Source organism: Rattus norvegicus, chromosome 7, assembly GCF_036323735.1.
Source record: "Rattus norvegicus strain BN/NHsdMcwi chromosome 7, GRCr8, whole genome shotgun sequence".
Classification (NCBI taxonomy): domain Eukaryota; kingdom Metazoa; phylum Chordata; class Mammalia; order Rodentia; family Muridae; genus Rattus; species Rattus norvegicus.
The window spans coordinates 53,669,357-53,695,123 of NC_086025.1; the positions used below are offsets into that span (position 1 = coordinate 53,669,357).

The following is a 25,767-nucleotide window of genomic DNA, read 5'->3' on the forward strand; positions in this document are numbered from 1 at the left end:
TGAGTCTGCAACCCCCAGCCTTCATTGTTCCCAGGAAACCTTAGCGACACAAGGGTGCACACTGACTTTCTTAGCTGCCTCCCTGTATATAATACGTGTTAACCTTCGGAGTTGTAATCAGTTAAATTAAATCCTAGTTAATGCTGACAAGGTATGCAGTTGTGAGATTGCCACAATGCATTCAGTTAAGTTTGGTTGCTCTTACCTGTGATATCTTAGAAATAATTGTCTGAGGTCCTTTGTCTCTCCATGAAAGACAGACACATAATTATGCTATTTTCTTAAGAGAAAGGAAATATTCATGGCACTGAAAGTCCCATTATCCTTTAGAGGTTGAGTACACGTCTCATCCTGCCTTGTTCGTTCTTCCCACAGAGCTATCCATGTTCCCAGTACGTTTGTCAGAGAAATATTTTACCAGTGGATGTTTCTAAGCAACCTAAGTTTATGGTATAAATTTTCTATTCATTATACATAAAAGGAGGATTGCTCGTTAATTCGACATTTGAAAAAGATGCCATTTCAGAGTTGATTGTAAAGGAATTGTTTAAAAGTCAGATGGCCATTCTATAAAACGTCAATGCACGAGAATCTTTCACCATTCATTCTACCATATACGTAGACATTAAAGGAAAAGATTGATCTGGGAGTAAGGGTGTTTAAATTTTTTAATTTTTAAAGATTTATTTTATTGGTAGGAATGCTTTGCCTGCGTGTGTGTGTGTATGGGCACCATGTTCATGTCTAGTGTCAACTGAAATCAGAAGGAGGCATCAGATCCCTGTAGGTCTAGAGTTACTGATAGTTATGAGCCGTCATGTGGAACCCAGCCCAGGTCTCTGTAAGAACAAGTGCTCTTAACTTCTGAGCCATCTCTCCAGTCCCTGATGTTTACATTCTGAATAACAAAATGTCGTTGATATTACTACTTGGTGTTAGAAATAAATCAGGTAGTTCCACCAGTAGGCATTTAACAAATGTCTCCTGCAGACCAAGTTCTGAGGACTGAATGTAGTCTGAGTCATCCCACCCAACCACCAGAATTGCATTCTTCTTTACAAGGAAGTTTTTATTGGCACACAGCTACTAAAACTCACTTCAGGGTGGACCTTCATGGTAGACAAACATTACCTGAATGAATGTATAGGGGAAAGTCCAAATTTACAAAGATAAATAGTGAAACTCCATGACATCGTTGGAAAAGTACAGCTGTATCTCTCTGACCTACATGCTTATCTTCTGTGTACTATCTTACAAAAACAGACTGCAAAAGTATTGTCTGCTCCCAAAGCCCATCTATATAAGGTGAAAAATTATCTCAGTAACATTTAGAGTTCAGCGTTGTCCAAGATTAGGCAAAATATCAACAGCAAAGAAATGTTAAGATCCTTTAGAAGATTTTGTAGAGTGTCTTTAAAGAAAATGAAATGTTAAATAGTTCACTTAGTTCCGTGGGGTTCAGTTTTTCCCTATCACTGTTAGCTGAACTGGTTATAATAATAGATGGAATTATGTTCCATCCATTCATCGTTTACAGTTGATTCAGACTGAAGGCTTCAGTACACAGATGATGCTGTCCGAAATTCACCATAAAGGACTTTAAAACCTATTGAATAGAAACGTAGTATCTAGTGCTTAAGATGTGCAAGTATATTATATAAGGGAGGAGAACTGTTAATCAAAGGATATCATTCTACCTAGATAGAAGAAATAGTTTGACAGATCTGTTGTACAACACAGCAACTGTACTTTGAAAACAATGTGTAAAGTGGGCAGGGAGGTCATATCCGTTAGAAGAGTACCCCATAAGAAGAGGCAGAAAGTTAAAGTAGCAGAGGTTATGCAATAATGTTTGATTTACTTATAAGAAATCGGCAAATGCACCATGTGATCACGCCCAGCTGTGCAGGCAGGGTATAAAAGCACATTTTCAGTTTTCAATACAACTTTACATTCTATTAATTTTCATTTTCTTAACTCTTAAATATTAAAACAAACTAAGAGAACTTTCGTCTTTTCTTCAAAGACAGATGCATAAGCAAGTTCTTTTGTTAAAGGAAAATGTTTTCACATAGACAAATAGAGTAGTAATGGAAACGGATAAAGAAAAATGAAATTTCCAACTTGGGGTTAGAATTTACCCCCAAATAATGAAAGTAGCACTTCAGTCAGAGCTTTTGGGGTGAATGAGACTTAGTGAAGAAGTTGTAAGCTCCCAATTGAGCCGGATCAGCGAAGGATATGTAAGAGACACATCATATCTAGAGAATGGACAGATGAGAATGGTATGTCTGAATCGAAGGGAATGTATCAATAACAAAATTATATGCTAAGAATTTACAAAGATATGTTGGGACTCACTTATGAAGGATTTTTATCGCTATGACAAATAATTTAACTTTTATTGTTTTCCAGAACTTACAGAAAAAAATCAAAGCAAGCTTCATGGCCTACCATTAGTGAGATTTGATGGTTTAGACCCACTTCCTATTCATTCATCCTTCCATATGACTGCATCCCATGGCCATGCCAGCATCTTTAATCAAATCGTTTTACCACCATCACCATGCCCCAAACAGCATTCCACACAGTGCCTCTAGTTATGGATTCTTCTGAGAGGCCCCTTCTCTGCCGAAATGGAAGGGCTACCCTTATTCATGCCCCACCGAGAAACTATAAAAACAAAAGCCATATCTAACCTGGCTATGTCTAGTCACTGGTACAGCTAATAGAGCTTAATGAACTTTATATAGTTTTCTTTGTTAGAACAGATGAGGTAGGACAGATCTAAACTCCTACTCTGCATCCATATATCAGAAATGTTCACTCAGCCCCAGTTCAAGGATACTTTCGTGTCGGATGGTCCCAATAGACAGATGATCTGGACTGCATTGAGATTGACTGACTGGGTGTGACTCCCCACCTTCTTCCTGTGCTCATCCAAATAATTCTGTGGTTGGTCACTTACCTCAAGCCTAGAGAGTATGGCACCTACAGGTCTGAGAAGGACGTAACTATAGCTTCAGTGCCGATTTTACTTCTCAACCGTGGAAAGGACCAGATTACACTTCAGAATTTCTCCATATTAATTAATTAACATTAAAACTACTTGTGTTTCTTTTTGAAAACTGGTAGCCTGGTGGTTTAAGAGCATAGTCCTAGAATCAAGCTGTCAAAGTTCAAATCACAACTTACAAGATACATAATTTTAAACAATGCACCCCAACTCCTCGTCTGCATGATAAAAAAAACCTAACAGTTGTGGTACTGAATTGTGAGGGTTAAATGAGATAGCCCATATAAATGCTTTAAGCCAGAGATAGTCCAAATAAATGCTTTAAGCCAGTGTCTCAAATTAATTGATCTTGCTTGTCAAATTTGGACAACTGTCTTAGGGAAAAAAGCCCTCACTCATATTTGTAATTTCCAGTATTGCCTGTTTGAAAGTGTATGCACGTCTAAATTAATTTATTTCACTAGTCCATGGCTTCAGAAAGGAAAGAAACCACTGGCAAAGGATGGTAGTACAGCCAGGTTTGCCTCGAGCACAGAAAGTCATTGGCCCCATTGAGATGCAGCCAGGTCCAGGAGTAGCTCAGTGACGGGCTGGAACTTAGCATTAAAAATGTGGTACATCTACACAATGGAATATTACTCAGCTATCAAAAACAATGACTTTATGAAATTCATAGGCAAATGGATGGAACTGGAAAATATCATCCTGAGTGAGGTAACGCAATCACAGAAGAACACACATGGTATTCACTCATTGATAAGTAGATATTAGCTCAAATGCTTGAATTACCCTAGATGCACAGAACACATGAAACTCAAGAAGGATGACCAAAATGTGAACGCTTCACTCCTTCTTTAAAAGGGGAACAAGAATACCCTTGGAAAGGAATAGGTAGGCAAAGTTTAGAACAGAGGCAGAAGGAACACCCATTCAGAGCCTGCTCCACATGTGGCCCATACATATACAGCCACCCAATTAGACAAGATGGATGAAGCAAAGAAGTGCAGACTGACAGGAGCCGGATGTAGATCGCTCCTGAGAGACACAGCCAGAATACAGCAAATACAGAGGCGAATGCCAGCAGCAAACCACTGAACTGAGAATGGGACCCCCGTTGAAGGAATCAGAGAAAGGACTGAAAGAGCTTGAAGGGGCTTGAGACCCCATATGAACAACAATGCCAAGCAACTAGAGCTTCCAGGGACTAAGCCACTACCTAAAGACTATACATGGACTGACCCTGGACTCTGACCTCATAGGTAGCAATGAATATCCTAGTAAGAGCACCAGTGGAAGGGGCCCATGGTCCTGCCAAGACTGAACCCCCAGTGAAGGTGATCGTTGGGGGAAGGATGGGGAGGGGGACACCCATAGAGAAGGGGAGCTGGAGGGGTTAGGGGGATGTTGGCGGTGAAACCGAGAGGGGGAATAACAATCGAAATGTAAATAAGAAATACTCAAGTTAATAAAGATGGAAAAAAAATAAAAAATTTTAAAAAAAGACTGGCTCTTTAGCATCAAAAAGAAGAGAGAAAAAGGAAAGAGGAAAAGGGGAAGGAAGTGCCATGCCAATAAGCTGCTAGAGTGAATGCAAAATCAGCACAAAAAAAAAAAGTATCCTTCAGAAAGCATAGAGTTTCACTCAGTCACTGGGATTCTGTAATAACTTCTAAGACAGTAAAGACACGCACAAAGAATATCACAGGATAAAATGGAAATAATGTTAAGTGTATATCAATACGGATTAATCAAATAAATTTTGAAATATTTTTACGATAGGGTAAAGCCACAGTTTTAAATTTATAAAATGTCAGCATCTGTGGAGTGAGAGCCAAGAGGTGACATTGTAGAGCCTCCATGTGTAAAAGTGCACACTCTTATTCATGTGTGACGAAACACGCCCGCGGGGAGATAGATAAAGTAGTAATTCCCATCTCACAGTGAGAATTAATGAATATCTTTGTTAAATTTTTACATTGTGCCATGCTTTTCAAATTTTGGCAGTGGGCAGTCTGAAAAACAATAGTTTTTTTGTGACATTGATCATGAAATTCGGGTTTTTACAAATACCACTAGGACTCATGGCCTGCAGTCTGCTCATACACGCACCCTGGCTGTCAGCAGACTCTTTAGATGTAAAGATGCCCAGTGGTGTGGTGGATGCCAGAAGCCAGAAAGCAGGCTGGTTCTAACCTCATTTCCATCATTAACTTCTGTCTGGCCTTGAACTAACTTTCCTAAACTTCACCAGCCATATGGCTGCTTGTGCAGGGATGCTCTAAAGGGACATTTAGAGCTCTAATGGCTCTAAAGTGGGGTTACTGCTCAATTAGCTGGCATGGGGGACCTTCAGATACTGATACTACTTAGCCAACTTCAGTAAAGAGGCTATAAACGTAAAGACCTAGATTCATATTCTCTCTCTCTCTCTCTCTCTCTCTCTCTCTCTCTCTCTCTCTGTGTGTGTGTGTGTGTTTCCCTTTGCTCTTTCCCCCTTTTCCTGTTTTTTTCTCTTCTTTCCTTCTTCCTTCCTTTTGTTTTTAATATCCATACTGCTAACTAGGGAACTCAGGACCTTGCACACAGCTACCACTGAGTTGAAACCCTAGCTGTACTATCTCCCAAAATGCCAAATGCTTGCACTATCTTGAAAGCAAGTTCTTTTTCAACATTTTTCACTCTACTCTCCGCATGCATACAAATACATTCATGCACACACACACACACACACACACACACACACACACACACACACACACACACCTTAGTTACTCTCAGGAAATTAGATAGCATGTGGTTCTTCAGAATGAGAACCGATTCTGTTTTTCCTCATCAAATATGCAGAAATGACCTAATCGTGGTCCGAATGAAGGAACTGGCCTGACTTCTAATGGGTAATAAAGTGCACAGCATGGCGTTTCTTCCCGAGGTGTACTTGTCTGATTTCTGTATGACCTCATTCCGTCCCCATGAGTGTTATTGTCTGTTGCTTCATACTATCCCGTAAGAGAGCCAGACGTGCTGTGAGAAACCCTACACGGGCACCAGGGACAACGCTTCCACGCATCTTACGATGAGCCTCAAGGCTCCGTGATCCAAATGCTTCCTTTATGTTCATTGTCTTTTGTTTATTTAATTATTTTCTAACATAATTTTTATTTATGGGACGGGACAATATCTTAGTAAGTCAAGATGCTGGCCATCAGACCTGATGATGTACATTTAATCCTCAGAACCCACACAGCAAAAGAAGAAAATCAACCTCTACAAATGTCCTCTGACCTCCACATGTTCATGTCTGCTCCCACATAAACAAATAATATACATAAAAAAGTTTTAACATAATTTTAAAAATACAACTGCATTTAGAATTGCATAAGAAATTCATTACCTAGTTATTACCAGTAATATTCAAAACCACTTGAATTGTCATACATTATATAGCTAATCTTCATTTTTTTTTGCAAAATTTGATTTCTACACTCCTCTCCTCAGTATACTCACCGGTGTAATCGGGTAAATTGATAAATAGGTAAATTTGGTGAATCATGAAAGGGTATCTGAAAATATAGCTCCTAAATAAAGCTGTTTAACTTAAAAAGTTAATGTTTGCACAGACAGCATCTTTAAGCTGGAACTGCTATACTCTGTGTGATCAGAAAATTCTTCCAGTACTAGCGTTGGTTTCACTTTAGTGTGAACTCTGTGCGATCTCATATTCTAGCGTTGGTTTCACTTTAGTGTGAACTCTGTGCGATCTCATATTCTAGCGTTGGTTTCACTTTAGTGTGAACTCTGTGCGATCTCATATTCTAGCGTTGGTTTCACTTTAGTGTGAACTCTGTGCGATCTCATATTCTAGCGTTGGTTTCACTTTAGTGTGAACTCTGTGCGATCTCATATTCTAGTGTTGGTTTCACTTTAGTGTGAACTCTATGTGATCTCATATTCTAGTGTTGGTTTCACTTTAGTGTGAACGCTGTGTGATCTTATATTCTAGCGTTGGTTTCACTTTAGTGTGAACTCTGTGCGATCTCATATTCTAGCGTTGGTTTCACTTTAGTGTGAACTCTGTGCGATCTCATATTCTAGCGTTGGTTTCACTTTAGTGTGAACTCTATGTGATCTCATATTCTAGCGTTGGTTTCACTTTAGTGTGAACTCTATGTGATCTCATATTCTAGCGTTGGTTTCACTTTAGTGTGAACTCTATGTGATCTCATATTCTAGCGTTGGTTTCACTTTAGTGTGAACGCTGTGTGATCTTATATTCTAGCGTTGGTTTCACTTTAGTGTGAACTCTGTGCGATCTCATATTCTAGCGTTGGTTTCACTTTAGTGTGAACTCTGTGCGATCTCATATTCTAGCGTTGGTTTCACTTTAGTGTGAACGCTGTGTGATCTTATATTCTAGCGTTGGTTTCACTTTAGTGTGAACGCTGTGCGATCTCATATTCTAGCGTTGGTTTCACTTTAGTGTGAACTCTATGTGATCTCATATTCTAGCGTTGGTTTCACTTTAGTGTGAACTCTGTGCGATCTCATATTCTAGCGTTGGTTTCACTTTAGTGTGAACGCTGTGTGATCTTATATTCTTTCTCGGCTGTCAGGAGCCAAAGTCATGGGTGATGACACTTTGGGTTGCACAAGCTGGTTCTTCAGCAGTGTGGACTGAAGACAAAGTTACAGAGTTTCCCAAGAAGTATTCTCCTTGCTAGCCGTAACATACTCCACTACACCTCCACACCATCTGCTTTCTCCTCAGAGCTTAAAGATGGAAGCCAAATTTTTCTACAAGTATGAAGAAGATATAAGAGAAAAAGTCCAATCATGGTTCTGGTTCTTGGTATTATCAGATGGATGGACCTGCCTGAGTTCTTTGGAGGAACAGGACCAACAAAATGGAGATGGCCATTAAATACTGAGATTTATTATAAGGATTTTTGCTAACATGGTACAGGATGAGAATAAGATCTTTGATCTTCAAGGTGGAGATGCAAGAGACTTAATAGAATGCTTCCAATATGAGTTCAAAGGTCTGAGAAACAAAAGCGATTATAGTGTAAATTCTGAATCCATCTCTGAAGAATTGACTCATAAACAATCACACGGGGAGAGTGAATTCTCTTAATTTTCATAGTTTGGAAGAAGCCACCTACTCTGAGAACAATACTTCTGCTTCAGCTGTCAACTATATCCAGAAATGCCCCCATACACATGCTCACAGCAATGTTTAACTAAATATCTGGGTACCCTGTGGTCCAGCCAGGTTGACACACAACAGCAAGTTTCAATATTGTAGAATGATCTTCAAATCCTCTGACCTAAGACAGTTGATTCCCAAAATATAAAGTCTCTACCCAGTTTTTGCCCTTTGTAGGAGATTTAGGGGAAAAAAAACCTATTAATCTTATTTTGTAGTAGTTATTGTATTTTCATCTCTCATTCTAATATTTCAGTCTTTTAAAATTATTATTAATATGGCTTTAAGTACATCTTTGATGCTCTACTAACTCTCATTTATGTGTGCCAAGGGAGAGAAAATGTACTTGGGTTAGTAGACACACAGCCTTAGGGAAGTTGTTCATACTCTGGAGACTGTTTGCTCATCAGTAAATGATAACTGTGCTGACTTCACAGGGCTGTTTTGTTGTTCATTTATTTTGCTGTGAGGCAGGATCTCTTTATAGAACTCAGGAAAGCCTCAAATGGGATCCTCCTGCTTCTGCCCAAGTGTGCACCACTGCACCCAACATGAAATAGTCAATGCGTTAAGCACAAACAGGACACAACACATGCAATCAGAGTGTTAGCTCCTCATTATCCATCATGTAAAGCCTATGTGTCCACATTTCTGCCTAGCCCCTTCTCTTTTCCTGCTCCAACCCCTGGGCCAGTGTGGCACATAGCTCTGATCTCTCTGATACTGTTTCTTACTCTGTAAACACTCAGGAGATTCCATATGAAACTCTTCAACCGCAGCACAGAAAAGAGAGCCGTGTGTCTCTACTCCAGACGGGAGTGGGTCAGATAATTCTGAGGGGATAAGTTTGATTGGCACATGGCCTCCTGTGCTTTCTTGTTGCTCTTCTTTACATTGGGTATCTTTGGTGATTTGCTTGAGCAAGACATCAAAATTAATTCATATGTCAGCATTTACTGTTGTCCAAAAGCACACTCAGCAATGGACACCATGTTTTTAGACATTTGCTGCACCCCCAGGTAGACTGGTGATAAGGAGCAAGGTGATGGGAGCCAATATAGTTCTCAGCATGGTGGAGATAATGGGGGCGGGGGTGTGCTGCTAAGGCCACAGGTTTTGGCAGAATTGCCGAAATACCAACTAAACAGACTGGGTGGGTTATTCAGCCTCTTGGCTACCATAGTCTCTCAACCATCAAAATTAGGGGTGATAGGTTCAGGAACTATTCTCTGTAGAATACAAAAGTAGCCTCACAGGGATGACTGGCAAGTGTCAGTCGCCATGACTACCCATGCTGCCTGCCAAACTTAAACATTTATGCAAAGTCTTTGTACTGGCTGGTTTTGTGTGTCAACTTGACACAAGCTGGAGTTATCGAAGAGAAAGGACCCTCCCTTGAGGAAATGCCTCCATGAGACCCAGCTGTAAGGCATTTCTCAATGATCAAGGGGGAGGGCCCAGCCCATTGTGGGTGGAGCCATCCCTGGGCTGGTAGTCTTGGGTTCTATAAGAGAGCAAGCTGAGCAAGCCAGGGGAAGCAAGCCAGTAAGTAACATCCCTCCATGGCCTCTGCATTAGCTCCTGCTTCCTGACCTGCTTGAGTTCCAGTCCTGACTTACTTTGGTGATGACCAGCAATGTGGAAGTGTAAGCTGAATAAACCCTTTCCTCCCCAACTTGCTTCTTGGTCATGATGTTTGTGCAGGAATAGAAACCCTGACTAAGACAACAGGATTAGTTCCTTTCCACTCTTGGGGCACTGTCAGATGAGCAAGAATGAAATGCAGATAATTGTAAGGTACAGGTTATGGCTGATTTGCTTGAGAATATTTTGTGTGAATAGTTCTCAGGAACAAAAATGCCTTTTTTCAGGGGTTGGAGATTTAGCTCAGCAGTAGAGCGCTTGCCTAGCAAGCGCAAGGCCCTGGGTTCGATCCCCAGCTCCGAAAAAAAAAAAAAAAAAAGAGAGAAAAATGCCTTTTTTCCTCAACAAAGGAAAGGATTAACAGCTAAGTATGGCTTCATTTTCAAGAAAGCTTACAAATGTTTATAGACTGCCAGGAACAATCCATCAGTGATAGAGAAAACAATGATACAGAAAACAAGCAAAAGAGAACGGAACATAGGATGAGTACCTAAGTAAGGGGATTTGCCCTTAATGAGAATAAGAAAAATGTCTCCTGTGGGCCTGGCAGGCCTTTGTAACCAAGGACTCAGAGAACCCAGTGCTTGGCACACATTGGAAGCTCACGAAATTTTTGCTGAGTGAATCTAATAGACATCTCTTCCAAATCAACAAAACAATTTGAACCAGACACAGAACGGATGGAGAAGCACAGAATGGTATAATTTATTCATGACCCATGCTTGGTTGCTGCTTGGTTTGTAGTGTGTTCTTTATAGTCCAAATCAGATACCCTATTTTTTACATAAACTATGGTTTTAATCTGACAGCAAAACCAACGTGAAATCTAGTTAACTTGGTTTTGGGCTTATTTGATATCTACTATGATCCCTTAATAATGTAAGGCTCAAATGGAAAATAATCTGTTTTCTAGCTTACTAATTCATTTTCAGATGTATGAAAGGCATCCAATTCATTTATCTATGCCTACACTTTCTCTCCATTTCCAGAACTATTTTTAGCACTGACAAAATTACTAATTATATTAAATCAAAACACAGATAATATTTACAGACCAAATATCTATTTTACCTTAAAGGCAAAATTGCTAATTGGCACTTGGTAAGATCTAATTCATGATTATATAGACAATGTTTACTTACAAGGCTTTGAAATTATAAAAAAAAGCCTAATATATATATATATATATATATATATATATATATATATATATACTACTCTGATGAAGTTCATGAAGTTCATTTATTCTTACTTCTGTTATACTTGACAGGGCTGAGGTTGGGGGCATCAAGAGGACTAGAAGACAGATTGTCTGTTATTAAAAATCTACAAAATACATTTTGAAATATAGAAATCATAAGAATGCTTTTGCAAATTTGTTATTTATTACTTAACCTCCTCCAAGTCCCAGACACCCAGAAGTATTAAAAAAAATCAAATTCTATACAGAATGTACATCAGATCAGATGCTTTTGAAAACATGTTTAAAACTGGGTTGATGATTCTCCTGATGGCGATGAGTCCCGTGATTTTGCCTCTGCCCTCGGAATAAACAAAATGACAAATGTTAAAGCATTCCTGCCCATCTCTAGTGCAGTGCAATGCAGACAGAAATGGTGTTTATAAACATTCTAATGGAGCGTATGAATAATGGATGATGAGGCTACACTTGATCGCATGGTAATAAGAGTTGGAAAATAATGTACTCAGAGGAATTTTGATGAGTTAATAACAGACATGTAAATTTACCCTCACGCGTTCACGGATGAGAAATGATCTCATTATAGTCTAGTGTTATGTGAAGTTTTCATCTACGTCTTGTTAGAAAGTCATCTTAGTTTGGTCTCATTTCCTCTTGCTGTGTTTTGAAGCTATTCTGATAGCCCGATGACTCACTTAAACTTACTTTAGGCTGCAAAAAAAATGTGATCATGGTTATCATTTAAAATATTTTTCTGGACCGAGGAGATGGTTCAGTGAATAAGTGTTTGTCAAGTGGGCATCAGAATCAGAATTCAGATCCTCAAGAGGCAGACACAGAAGACCACTGGGGCAAGCTGCCCAGCATCACTGGCAGGGATTGCCCAGCAGGGCTCCAGGTTCAGTGAGGAGCTCTGCCTGAATGGGGAGGAGAGAGCTTTAAAAGGACAGGATGTCCAGGTCAACCGTGGGGCCTCTGCTTCCATAGTCACAAACATGAATGGGCACCAGCACATACTCTACTTGAAGAAAGAAAGAGAAAGAAAAAGCTGTGTCCTGTGGACACCCGTAGCAGGGGATTCTTCTCCAGCCTCCCCTCTGACATTAGCATGTATTCCTTCGTATATTACAAAAATGCAAAGTAGCACAGCATTTTGGAACGTGTAGGGGGTGTGTGTGTGTGTGTGCACTTTTCTTTCATGGAGTTCTGTCACAATTTTTGACCTGCTTTCTCACTTTTTTTTTCCCATTTCCTTCAATCTCCCTTTTAGAGACCTAACCCTTACTTGCCCTAGGACAGCTTCTTTCATGAGAACTCCTTAGCCATGCGCAGACACAGGACTACTTTTTCTAGCTCACACGTCTTTGGTTCTAGCAGATCATTCCAAATCTGTGCATGGACAGAGCATTATTTCAAGGGATGAACATGGTTCGTATCAATCCTATTTGATGGAAAATAGAGATCCAGGCAAATAGTTCAGTGGTTAAGAGCACCTGCTGCTCTTGCAGAGGGCCTGAGTTCAATTCCCAGCAACCACACCGGGTGCAGGCTCACAACCTTTGAATAGGTGCAGTAGAATACCCATCCTGGTTAAGAAGTACTAAGAAGAAGGCAGACAATGGCAGACAAGATAATATTTTAAAATACTCCCATTGGAAGACCTTTGCAGAAGTAGTGTTTTAGTAGAAATCTGAATAGAGACACTAAGACCCATAGTATTTTAGAGAAAGTTTTTATTAGTAAGGCTGCCAGCACAAAGACAGAGGAAGTTAGGTGTGTTGAAAGGGATAAGACCAGAAAGCATAAGGGGCTGGGAGATCATTCCTCAGTTAAAGCCCTTGCTGTGCAGTCATGAGTACAAGAGTTTGGATCCCTATAAACCATAAATGCTGGTGGGTATGGCAGACCACTTATAATTCAAGTTTTGGAAGGCACATTCCTAGAGCAAGCTCTCTAGCTAGACTAGCCTCATCAGCTTGCTCTGAGTTTGCCTGATGTCCATGAATATAGTGGAAGACACAAAGGGGAAGATTCCTAACATCTACCCCCAAGCTCCACATACACCAGCACATACATGGACTCAACCCATGTGCATCCATACATGTTCAAACACACACAGTCATACCATATACATATACACAGGAAAAAGTACTGGGATTGAAGGGACATGTCAAAGATAGATGGAGGCGGGGAGCTGCTAAGACGGCACTCAAATAGGGCCGTGTCAGACTCTAATTTTACTCTGAACAAGTCAAGATGCCCCCAGAGAGTTTTAAGATAGCACTGACATGATCTAATTTGTGATTTAAAAAAAACACAGTCACTCTGGCTCTGTGCAGTGGTAAAAGGAAGCTGGAAGCTGGGAGAACAATTAGAAGCCTGCCACTAGGATCCATAATGACCGGCGGAAGTGTGGCAGGAGTGGTGAAGGTTGTTGGAAGCAATGTTGCCATGACTGTTGTCCATAGATAGAATGGACTTCAGTTACCAATAGTAGGACATAAGGAAAAGGAAGAATAAAGGAATGATATTGTGGTTTTGTTTAATTCCGGCATTTTGTTTTGTTTTGCTTAAGCACTTGACGGTTCCAGCTATAAAAAGAAGAGACAGGAGGAAAGGGCCAACCTTGTGTGAGAGTGGGGAGGGCAGGGGTCAGCGGTCTTCCTATGGAGTTCCCTATTCCCTCCAGGTCCCTCCATCCTTCCCACAATTCTTCCACAAGACTCCCTGTGCTCTACCTAGTGTCTGACTGTGGGTCTCTGCATCCATTACAGTCAGCTGCTGCGTGGAATCTCTCAGAGGACAATTATGCTAGGCTCCTGTCTGCAAGCATAACAGAGAATCATTCATAGTATCATATATTAGTTCTTGCCCATGAGAAGAGTCTCAAGTTGAGCCCTTCATTGGTTAGCCCTTCCCTTGGTCTCTACTCAATCTATATCCCTACACTTCCTGTAGGCAGGACAAATTTTGGGGTAAAGGTTTTGTGTGGGGGGTCATTGTCCTTATTTCTCCAATGGGAATCCTGTCTGGCTACAAGATGTGGCTACTTAAGGATCCTTATCCCCAGCTACTAGGAGTCTCAGCTAGAGTCACCCCCATAGGCTCTCAGGAGCCTCCCCAATCTCAGGTCTCTGGGAACACCCCCCACGCCACTGCTGAATTCTATTCCCTCTCCTGGCCTTCCTTCTCTGGCTTTTCCCACACCTGATCTCCCCTTCCCCTCTTCATCCTCTCTCTCACCCAGTTCTTTCCCTCCATCTGCCCGTGATGATCATTTTATCTCTCCTTCTGAGTGAGATTCATGCATCCTCCCTTGGGCCCTCCCTCTTATTTAACTTCTTTGGGTTTGTGGATTGTAGTGTGAGTATCCTGTACTTTATGGCTAGTATACACTTATAAGTGAGTATATACCATGCATGTCCTCTTGGCTGAGTTACCTCACTCAGGGTGATAGTTTCAAGTTCCATCTGTTTGCCTGTGCAATTCACGATGGCCTTGTTTTTAATGGCTGCATAATATTCCATAGTGTAAATAAACCACACTGTCTGTGTTTATTCTTTGGTCGAGGGATAGCTGAGTTGTTTCCAGTTTCTGGTTATCATGAATAAAGCTCCTACGAGCATAATGGAGCCCGTGTCCTGGTGGTATGGTGGAGCATCTTTTGGGTATATGCCCAGGAGTTGTATAGCATCCCTGCATCCCTTCAGTCAGTTTGTATCTGTCACCTTTCCTGTGGGGGGATAGCCTGCTCAGTTCTGTACATGACATCCATAGAGAGCCCAAATACTGGTGACACCAGTCTTATGTCACTCAAGCCTAAATGCACAAAGATTCAAGTGATGGAGGTATCTTAATATGAGCTCTTACAGTGTCCTGTCCCAGGCCTGGTTCCGAACGTCTCTGATCATTTGTCCTTAACCTGCTGCCATTTTGGACTCCATTTTGCTGCCATTTTGGAACAGCAGAGCCTGAAGGACAGGTCACCCCATAATGAGATTGTCCCCTGAGCAGTTGCAATCATATCACTTGAACTGCACTGGCCCCTCAGACAAACAAAGATTTCTCAGAGGCCAGCTTGCCGAGCCGGCACTAAGACAATGAACAACCAGGCCACAGTCAGACCAAGGCTGCTTACTGGGTGAACCTTTCCCCCACTGCCCCAGTTCTCCCCAAATTTTTCATTTTGAAATATTAACTGTTTTATAAAGTGACTACTTATTATTAATAAATAACATTAATAAAATAATTTAGGAATTAAGTGTTTAAACCTAAGTTCTTTTGTCAGGGCCTCACAGAAAGACTGGGATGCTCAATGTATGTCTCTACAAAGTGGTCATTTTGATCCTTTCCTGACATTTTTATCATTTTTTTTTTTTTTTTTGGTTTTCCTCAGGGAAAATGGCTGGGCCTGACATTTTGGAGCCCCCAGAATAAGGAAGGCTTCTACTTTAGAACTCCAGTTACAGTGAAAGCAGGAAGAAAAAAGAGTCAGAAGCAATAAATGATGCAAGGTCTTCTCTTATAAAGGACTAATAACAAGGATGGTAGCTGGATGAGGAAACCTTTTGGTTTGTGTGGCTTTCGATAAGCTTTTGTTTCTTTGCTGAGCCAGGCTCCACAATGCAGCTCCTCATGTTTTCTGGCTCCCTCTGTTTCACTTACAGACCCCCCCTGTCTGTGCCTCCCAAGTTGCTAAGGTTAGAAATGTAAACCACTGAGCCCCAAAGGCTTTGCGTTGGTACAAAGACTATCCCAGGACGTTCGAGGTAGACCAGAAAGCTCTAGTAGAAAGGGCCAAATTAGTGATATAAGAGAGAGAGAATTTAACCAACAATTATCTCCCACCCTGACATACCAAAAGTTGTTTATTCTTTGGCTATTGATCTTCCTTAAAATTCCCTCTCAGTTTTAAAGTAAAATTTAACCAAGAAAATCTTAGCACTTAATGTCTACTCACTGAAGTCACTTCATTAAGATACATTTTCAGGTAGGGAATTGTTGGATCGAAGATTGTGAACATTTTTAAGACTATTGAGAATGGGTTGGTACTCTTTAAAAAATTAATTTAGCATGCTACCAGTAATGTATAAATAATTAAGCTTTATTGAAGTCTTACTCGAATTATGTCGTGTATCTTGATGTCAGAGTTTCTGGGATCCTCAAAGTGTTTCAGTGAATCTTACTGTTAGAAAATGAGGTTAGCACTTACAGACAAAGAAAAATGTTTTCCTTTCCTTTGCTCTGTCTTATTTGTTTTCAAACTAAATGTCTCTAATAGTAATAATTGTAACAATCATTTATTTTAAATCGTGTATTAAACTCAAATAGTATGGTAGGGAAAAATTAGTTTTTGAATCACACCTGCATATTTGTGAACCTCCAACTCATTAGTTGGGTTTATTATCAGTCACCTGAATTTCCTCTTCAAAATATATATGAATATTAATTAAATTAAATCAAGTAATATTAATCTGTTTTCTAAGTCACAAAGTGAGTTAAAATTAGATATCTGTAAAATCCCTGTGACCCAGTAGGAAAATTATTTACAAAGATGGTAGAACTTTAAAAAAATTATTATTTTCTTAAAATATCTAATAAACATATATTTTCTTGTAAAACCAAGAAAAGAAAAAATTCTCATGCAACATACCTGTTCCACAGTTCATAAAATTCTCACTTTACAGTATTGCTAATCACTGTGAAACAAACCACATGAATGCTAGCAAACTATTGAAACAGCAAGCACCTGGGGCGTCTCCTGGGACAGCACAGGCTGCGGCTGTCGACCTGGGCTCAGCAGAGCCTCTAGAAACAGTAGCAGTCGGCTAGCTCCAAGTGACTAAACAAAGCTTCAGCTCGCAGGCTTTCTGATTAGTCCAACTAGCCATGGTGAGGGAGTAACAAGAAGAACACAAATGGAAGCCGGATGCATCGCAACACTCGGTCAGTTTCCAAACCGGTAGGAGAACCCATCCGGATGGGAAGAGGGCTGTCTGGGGGACCTGTGAGGTTGGGAGCATCAGTGCAGGCATTTCTGTCAGTGGCTGGTGGAGTGAGTCAGCAGAAAAGCTTTTGGATTCTCAGAGAAAAATATTTAGCCTCTAGGTCTGAAGTGTAAACACACTCAGTGTGTCTTTACAGTAAAGGTTCGCCACCCTCAGGAGTCTCTACAAAACTAACCAACCATCCCAAAGACTGGATCCCAAACGCATGTATTTGCACGAAACCTAAAAGTCTCGTAAGAGATAGTAAGGGAAGCACATGTTTTCTCTGTTTTGTCCAGTGTAGTTCCCACGCCGACACTGGGAGGGAGGGAGGGGGTGGGAATGACTTTATTTATGATAACTAGAGAATGAAAGAATCTAGACATGTTTACAACGAGGGCATCTGGGGTCCCCACCTTCACATGCAGGCATCACTAAAATGCCAGTATCTTCTGTTGTGATCCAGTGATGAGATTGATGAATGAAAAGTGTTGATATGAGATGCCCCTGGCCTAATCCCCATCTAGGAAGGGCGGCTTTGCTGTTTCCCCGTCTGTGAACCAAGAATCTTGGCTTTTGATCTTAGTAGCTCTCACAAGCATCTTGGGTCCTGATTAAAAATTATTTATGACTTCATTAATTAATCTGCATAGAAAGTAATGCTCTCCGATATGAAGAATATCACATTTCTAAAATATGTTTATTGAATTCTCACTGTGTTCTTGGCCCTACTATGTATAGGGCTGGGGCATGCAGAGATGGGAAGTGGAAATTTAGTTTGAATGTTTAAAATAGTGTTTCTGAATTTGGCACAAAGTTATGGACAACTTTCACTTTATAACATAGCTGGTATTTCCATCCCTCCTTATAATGAAATTGGATTAACTTCCTGTATGATTCAACATCACAGAGAGCAATCATCAGGATAGCCCAGATAAATCATTTGACTCAAAAAATCAAGCCCTGTTGCTCATAAAATGCGGGACTGCCGGGATATTTTTTTTTTCGTTTGGAGTGTATCTCTAGTATGAAACGTGAGCAGCTACTAATGTCTAATGAGGGTCAAAATTTCGAAGTAGTAGTTAAGGCTTAGCAGCCAAATTTTACACTAAAGAGAAAGATGGGGGTTTCCAAGGGGGGGGAGAAGGAGCTTTTGGGGAGGAGGGGGTGTTGCCTGTTTAAAACTTTAACTTACTAGATATTAAAGCTCCGAAGCAGATGTAGGTGTTTTAGTTCCTTATACCAAAATATTTTCCCCTAAAACTTTCAAAATCTTCCATTTATTTTTAAGTGATCATCACGAATCACTCAGTTAATCACTTCCCTGAATTGTACTGTATAACCTCAACCATCCCTACATTTAGCTGCAATAAGGGAGAATAAGCTATATCCCGCCTCTGTCCTCCCGATCCACGCGTTTACTTCTGGGCGACAACTTAACAATGAAATCACAGGTAGAGCCATCCTAATAAACACCACAGCCTCAATCCTACTGAGAGGGGGGAAGTCTTGCTGTAAGGGTTGAGGAGACAGAGTCCTGCTGCATGGAAAGCTTTCTTTGCAGACAACAGGTACTCAGAATCCTGTTTGTTTAGAAATGAGATGTCTCTGAAAGTGCTGATCACTGAGGTAACACATTGTGGGGGAAATTACATGGTTATTATTATGTTGCCGCCTCCTTCTGCAGATGAAAGAACCATGGGCACACAAAAACTTCCACACTCTATCTCTATTCACTTTAAGTTATGCAGAAAATTGTTAATGCCCACTGTGACAGAAAAACAACCAAGATTACCAAGGATATTCAACCGCACCATTTTTCACTGCATCTCAAAAACACAGGCCAGTAAACCACACTTTGCTTTTATCATGCCTCTTGGAGAATTGTGTAGCACACCAGAAGACAGGAAGCAGGATCTAATCACGGTCACTGAAGTGAAACATAAACTCCTCTGTGGTGGGAATCAAAAGAAATGTGTGCCATCCGTCCGTTCAGGCTGAGGCTGCAGCCACACAGATGGTCTTTCAGAGCTCGTGTAGTCTCCTGCCCTTTCGTGGCTCGAGCTTTTATAGGTGATTGCTTGTGTAACTAATACACCCCTGGTGTCTGAATCCTGCGACTTAAAAGGAGAGATAGGCATCCGGCTCTTTATAACAAATAAGGCACCAGTGACCAGTATAAATTAATAATTTCTTGATTTTAATATGGTATGTATATATTTGGTGACTTAAAACAACCTCCATTTATGACTAGAATGCAAGTTCTCTGCGGGGATTTAAGGCCTATGAGTTTGCCCTTGTTTGTCTATTTCTAAGCAGTTCTAGAAACCATTTACAAGCGAGTCTCGTCGAGTACTGCACACCAGTGTCAGGACATCTTCTCTGTCCTTTCAACTGTGCTCTATGAGTGAGACAATCAGAGCAGCCATAGATAGATAGAGGTTTGCTATCTTGTGTTTGTTGACTTGTCTCTTGTTTTGTCCTGTGGTTGTTGTTGTTGCTGCTGCTGCTGCTGCTGCTGCTGCTGCTGTTGTTATTGTTGTTGTTGTTGATGATGATGATGATGACGATGACAACAACAACAACAATGGTGTGTTTTTTGTTGTGGTTAACTCATTGAAACAATCTCACTATGTGGCCATGGCTGGCCTGGAACTTGATATGTAGACCAGGCTGGTCTTGAACTCACAGAGATCCCTTTGGCCAGGATTAAAGATAAGTTCCAGTCACTACACCCTTAGTTTTGTTAGCTTGATGGGGCTCATTGTAGAAAAGTGAAGTTGTCTGACCTTGTTTTGCCAACAGTGTTTACCAGAGCATTGTTTTTCTGCCTGGACCTAGTTTGAGCTACGTTTAGCTCAATCCTCAGCCGCCATCTTCTGCTCCCAGAGTGAGAAGGAATGCTGAAGGAAGGAGGGTAGGGAGTAGGAACAACCCAAGGAAGATTAAAAAAGAACTCAAAAGAATAACAGTAGGCAAAAAGAACAATACAGAAGAGGACAGATAAGCAGGGAGATGGAGGTAGAAACTTCTGTTGATTAGAACACATCACAATGAGACTTAAGACCTCTGTTGAAACAGGTAGGTTGCTGTGACATTTACCCAGGATAAGATTTAATCACGGCTAAGTCATAGCTTTTTTTTCTATCTTGAAAGTGTTTTGTATTAGGTTTCTATATTCTTCCATTTTATAGAAAGATAGATAGATAGATAGATAGATAGATAGATAGATAGATAATAGATAAATGGATGATAGAAATGTGGATAGATAAATTCACAGATGAAAAATAGATGATTGATAGATGATATATAGATAGAAATGTGGATAAATAGCTAGATAAAAATAGATGATTGATAGATATAGATAGGTGATGGATACATAGATGCATAGATGATAGATAACTTAAATATTGTGTAAGTTTAAGTAAATATAAACCAACAAGGCACGAGGATGCAAGTATCATAAGAATACACAGTGTAAGTTCTGCACTTTACATAAGCTTTTTCCTCCTCCAGGGAATACACTCTCAAAGATCAAGATTGTCATCATTTTGTACTTTTTTTAAAAAAAAGTAATTTATTGTGATAACAGAGCCTGCCACAAATTACTTGAAATTTAAAGATTTCATGAAAATGTATACAGAAGTTCTAATGGACAAGTTTAAGGCACCTTTGGAGGCAACAGAGAAAGACTTAGCCCAAGAAGAGAGGAAGTAAAATAGGGCACTAATTAAGAGGTAAGATTGAAATAGAGGAGGGAGATTAATGACACAAAGAGGAAACTAGGTTATTAAAGGCTTTCCAAATGAATCAGCCGAAAGGTGCTAACCTAAGCTGCTAAATTCAGCTGCTTTTTATTGGCATTTAATTTGTAGTAGTAGAAAAAGAAGCAAGGTGGATATAAATGTCATTCAATATCCATAAAGAATCTTCTGTGCGCTGTGGATTTGAGGCTGAATTGGATGGAGAAAAAAGGGACGCAGAAATTCAGAAGGCCTGTCACTCTGACTGCAAATAGAAAATAAGCTATATCACTTTATGGCAAATGAAATGATTTAAATATTGTGTTTTTCTCTTTTCTGATAGCCTGATTGACCTTTGGCTAAAACTCCCCAGTAGTTATAAAAATCAATTAACATAGATATCACCAATGCAATCAGGCCACTTCCTGCTCTGATATTATTAATCCTTCTAGTAGATAAGCTTTGGGTCTCCATTTGATCAACAAAGTTGCTATCCTGGTTCTCTTTGCTCTGACTATGCAGACAAATAGCTCTGTGAATATATTGCTTTCCATGTCAATATGCAATAAATTCATATCATTAAGCTAAGTTTACTGAGGACCTTTCATGTGCCAGCTCTAGCTGTTTTCTATCTAAAATTTTATGTGTTTCTCATAATTTCCTACGTTAGTCTCATAACAAATGCTCTTATCATCCCATTTGATAGATGAAGAAACTGAGGGGTTTTTTTGAACAGTTAAGGATTTAACAGAGATTACCCATCCTTGGGTAAGAACCCAAGTCTTTCTCATCATCCTGAGCTTGTAACTATAATTCGTTGAGACAGAGAAATCATTTGGCATTCGCTCACCCACCTTCAGCTTCTAAACATGCAAACACAATTATTTAGTTAAATTATCTTACTATAGCAAATGTCTCCCAGTGGCTCAGAAACTACATTTGAGAACCACTGCCTGAAGCTCACAATTACATCCTATTCCTTTCTTCAATCTACATTTTTTGTCACTTATGCATGTGGCTGTGATGACAAGCCACTTTTAGAAACTCTGCCCCTGACTTCCATATCCCCCAAACACTCTTATTTCCTTCAGACCTTTGTATCTTGGGATGTTCCTATGCTGAAACCAAGGCCAACTAATAAGAACACTTATAGAGTCTTTGAGGAGGTTGGATTGGGTTGGCCTTTTATTTTGCAGCAATGAGAAGTGACACAGCATTTGTGTTTGCATAGACCGAGAGATGGCATCGCTCTCCTCCCACACTCCAAAGGACAGAGGAGGCAGGCTTATGAGATCAAAACACACATATTCTTGCTGATCTTATGCTGGAGACATGACTGAGAGGTATAGTGAGAATATTCTTCTGTGACTCTAACTTCTTAGATGTTCTCACAAGTCACAGGTGGCACTGGTCAGCATAGTTTTCTGAGGAAACAGCCTTTAAAATGTACTGTATTGTTTGCAGTGACTGCCAGTAAGAGAAACTAAAGTCTTTGCTGGGGTTTGGGGGACAGGGATAGTATTTTAAAACAAATGCAAGAGACAAAGAAGCTTTCTCACCCTAACCCTGAGAAGTATTATTTCATCTTTGTAGACAATTGAGAGAATCAACAGTCGGTGCTGTACAGATGGGCCAATGATAGGAAGGCTACTCTCCGGTGGATGGCCCCACACCATGCACACAGAGGCAAATAGCAACTCACTGGACTTAGTGAGTTATTATATTGGGAGAAAAGTATGTTGGAGGCGTGTGGTAGGAGTTGAGGGGGAGATACTGGGGACAGTTATGTCCATTTTTTATCATATGTGCATATGAAATTCTCAAGAATGAATAAAAAGATAAAAGTTTAAAAATTAATAAAAATACATTAGAGAAACTGAAACTGTATTAGAAGTGGGGAAAAATGGAAAGGACAGAGAGCAGGATGGAAAAACAAAATCAACTGAATAGAAGTAAGTCTACAGAGGGAAATGTAAAATAGTATGGCTAGAAAGAAATACAATACACAATGGCTCAATTGGTATCTGAATGTGAGACTGAAATATTTAGAAGCAAATCATTCCCATGTTTCATAGCAAATAATATTTTGAAATAAAGCTTAGAATCTATAGATTTCAAAGGCATTCTATGTAATAGTAACTACTAAACCAAGGACATACCATGAGGATTTTTTTTTCATTCTAGAGATAAAGAATCCTATGAGATTACAGGCAGAAAAAAGCAAGTTATCTACAGAAAGGCCAGTGTCAGGTCAGGGTATTTTTTTTACAGTAACTTTCATTGCCAGAAGGTATTGGGATAATAGCAGCAGGTTTCAAAAGCAAAAAATAAAAAATAAAAATAAAAGAGACTGAGTCAAGAATCTAATACCTAGCCAAGACGTCATTTGTTATTTAAAGCACCATAAACATAATTTTAAAGATATACTATCTCCAAGAGTATAGCACTCCTGAACCTCACTTGAAAGTAAGAGATACTAAAGTCCAGATAAACAGAGATACATCGAAATGTAGCAGCCCAGGAATGGTGGCACCCTTTCTAGGAAACTGAGTCTCCAAGGAGAGAGAACTACACCTTACCAGCTAGGCACATGTGAATTGATGCCATGCAGAAGGAGAGACACATGTTTACAAACCTCAGGGATGACTACAGTGTCTACTGTGTAATGGATGCAGTAGATATGTGTTGAAGTCGAGACAAAGCACGCACGTTTGGTTAACTGAAGAGTGGTGACTATTCATTTAAAAATTGAGAGCTCTTTTAGGTATTTTGGCTATAATTCCAATCGATTAGACTAGCATTTTAGATACACCATTACAGTGTTCAAATGAAAAATTAATTAGATGGGTCCAATAAGAAGACTCAATGGATAAAGCCACTTGCTACCAAGCCTGATGACTGGGGTTGAATTCCCTGAAGTACACGAATGATAAGAAGGAACCAGCTCCTGCTAAGTTTTCTTCTGACCTCTACACTCTTCTAGGGCATGATGGGATGCATTATGATATGATGATGATGATGATGACGATGACGACGACGATGATGATAAATGTTAAAAATGAAAAAAAATTATATCATGAAAGAGGGGCAACCCACTGGTTCTCTACCCAAATAGTCCAGAGAGCCTTGATGGGAATCTAAACAGAGGTGATTAAAACATAGACAAAGACAAAATGGGAAAGTGAGATGAGATACTGTCTAACAACAGACAATAGAGTGGACAGTACCAGTTTGCTGTCATAATGGTGAAGAATAAGAGAGAAAACAAAATGAATACCAGATGTGATACTTCAACCCAGAACACAGGAGGAGGACAATTCAGTCTGGGTAGGGAGAGGAAGTGGTGACTGAGCTTGGTAATGTTGGGTTAGAGGCACAGGTGGGAAGTCTGTGCAGGACGAAGCGCAGCTGAGAAGAACAGCAACGTGGAGTATAGAAGCAAGTGTGGAAACAGAAGCCAATGAAGAAAGAGGAGACAGAATTGGGTGTTGATACAAAATGCCTCAAATGAACTGAAGTTTTCTGCTTGGTTCAAATACATGTGCTGGGAATAACTTGCCAATACAAATCCTAACCAAAGATAGGGGGTTCAGTGACCAAGAATGGAGTTATTCCAAAACACATTAGGCCTAAGGAGAGGGTGCTTAACAAAGTGGCTATTGAGAGACAGCATTTCTCTCGGGACTTTAGAGATTTCTTCTAGGGGGAAAGATGGTCATCCAACCTTCTTCTGCCTAACTGGACTGCTATATATGGCCATGACTCCTGGTGGGTATAATCAAATGATAGATGATGTTGCCTGGTAACAGTGAGAGGACTAACTGCCTTCCTCCCAGGCAAACCAAATTCAACCATCATTAACACATAAATGGCCAGGAGCCATTCACATTCTATTGACTTTAAGTCCAGCATCTTAATCAATTCCAGAAGTCCAATTATAGCTAATGCCCATGGGCTTTACCTAGTTTAGTGGGTAGTCTGGTGAGGAAAGAAGGAAAGGTAGGAAACCTTCTTTGAGAGCAAGAAGAAAGTCAGGGTCTCCCTGTTTCAGGCTGACCTAAAATTCATTATGAACCAAGATTGACCTCAAACTCACAGAACTTTTTATCTTAGCCTCCCATGTGCTGGGGTAATAGGAATATGCTACCACACTCGGTTCCAAACAAAACCTTATAAAGTGCTATCTTGAGGGATGAAGTGTTTGCTGTGCAGATATGAGGATCTGAGTTCAAATACCCAGCAACCATATGGAAAAACTAGGGGTGCCAGCACATGTCTCTAACTCCAGAGCTGAGGCAGAAACTGATCCAGCCGGGCTGTCATTCTGCGTTTCTGCCTCGCCTCTGGGGTGTTGGAACCCCACAGATGTGCCACTCCTGGCCGCTGGGATGCTGGAGCTCTGACCTGCTCCGCTAAGGGAAAACAAAACACAGTCTAAGATAGGGGTCCCTGCCTGTGTTCCTCCAGGTGAAAACAGCAGGGGCTGGGTCAGAGGCTGTGGTTCTCAAACACCGGAGCAAGTAGACGCTCCTGGGAACTTCGAGGAACTGAGACCGGTAGTTCCCATCCTCCTGTGTACCAGTACCCAGATGCCACGCTGGGGACGGTGAGGAGTTAGGAACAGGAGCTCACTGGCTGTAATGAGCCTGGGACAGGGGGCATGGGGATCCAGCTTAGCTCCAAGTGAGTGCCAGGATTAGGGGCTTCTATGGGAGACATAGGTGCATAGGTGCGGCTCTGTTTGATGCCCCCCCCCCCCCCCCCCCCCGCTCCCAAGGAGATCCTTGATGAAGGAGACGTCCGGTCCTCAATTTTCCAAACTGCTTTATTCATGGTGGATGAGAATGCATATGTCTTACTCAGGGTGAACCAGAGATTAAATACCTTTTGCAGAAAGGGATGACCAGGAAGGGAAGCTCATTGGCTAAACACTCGGGGCCTATCTTTAGCATGGAGAACTCTAGGTTCTATGT

General features: G+C 40.5%; 1 protein-coding gene across 3 annotated transcripts in view; it reads left to right on the top strand.

The window, feature by feature from the left end:
* Positions 1-25,767, top strand: part of Ptprr (protein tyrosine phosphatase, receptor type, R) — a 267,022-nt gene that overhangs the window by 120,746 nt on the left and 120,509 nt on the right. Inside the window, exon 1 of one of the 3 annotated variants that reach the window (NM_001113390.1) lies at positions 16,883-17,010. The exons of the other annotated variants lie outside the window; for them this stretch is intronic. The gene's annotated coding sequence lies outside the window, so the exon portion shown is untranslated. Of the gene's footprint in view, positions 1-16,882; positions 17,011-25,767 lie in introns of those variants that run through there. 3 annotated transcript variants of the gene reach the window in all.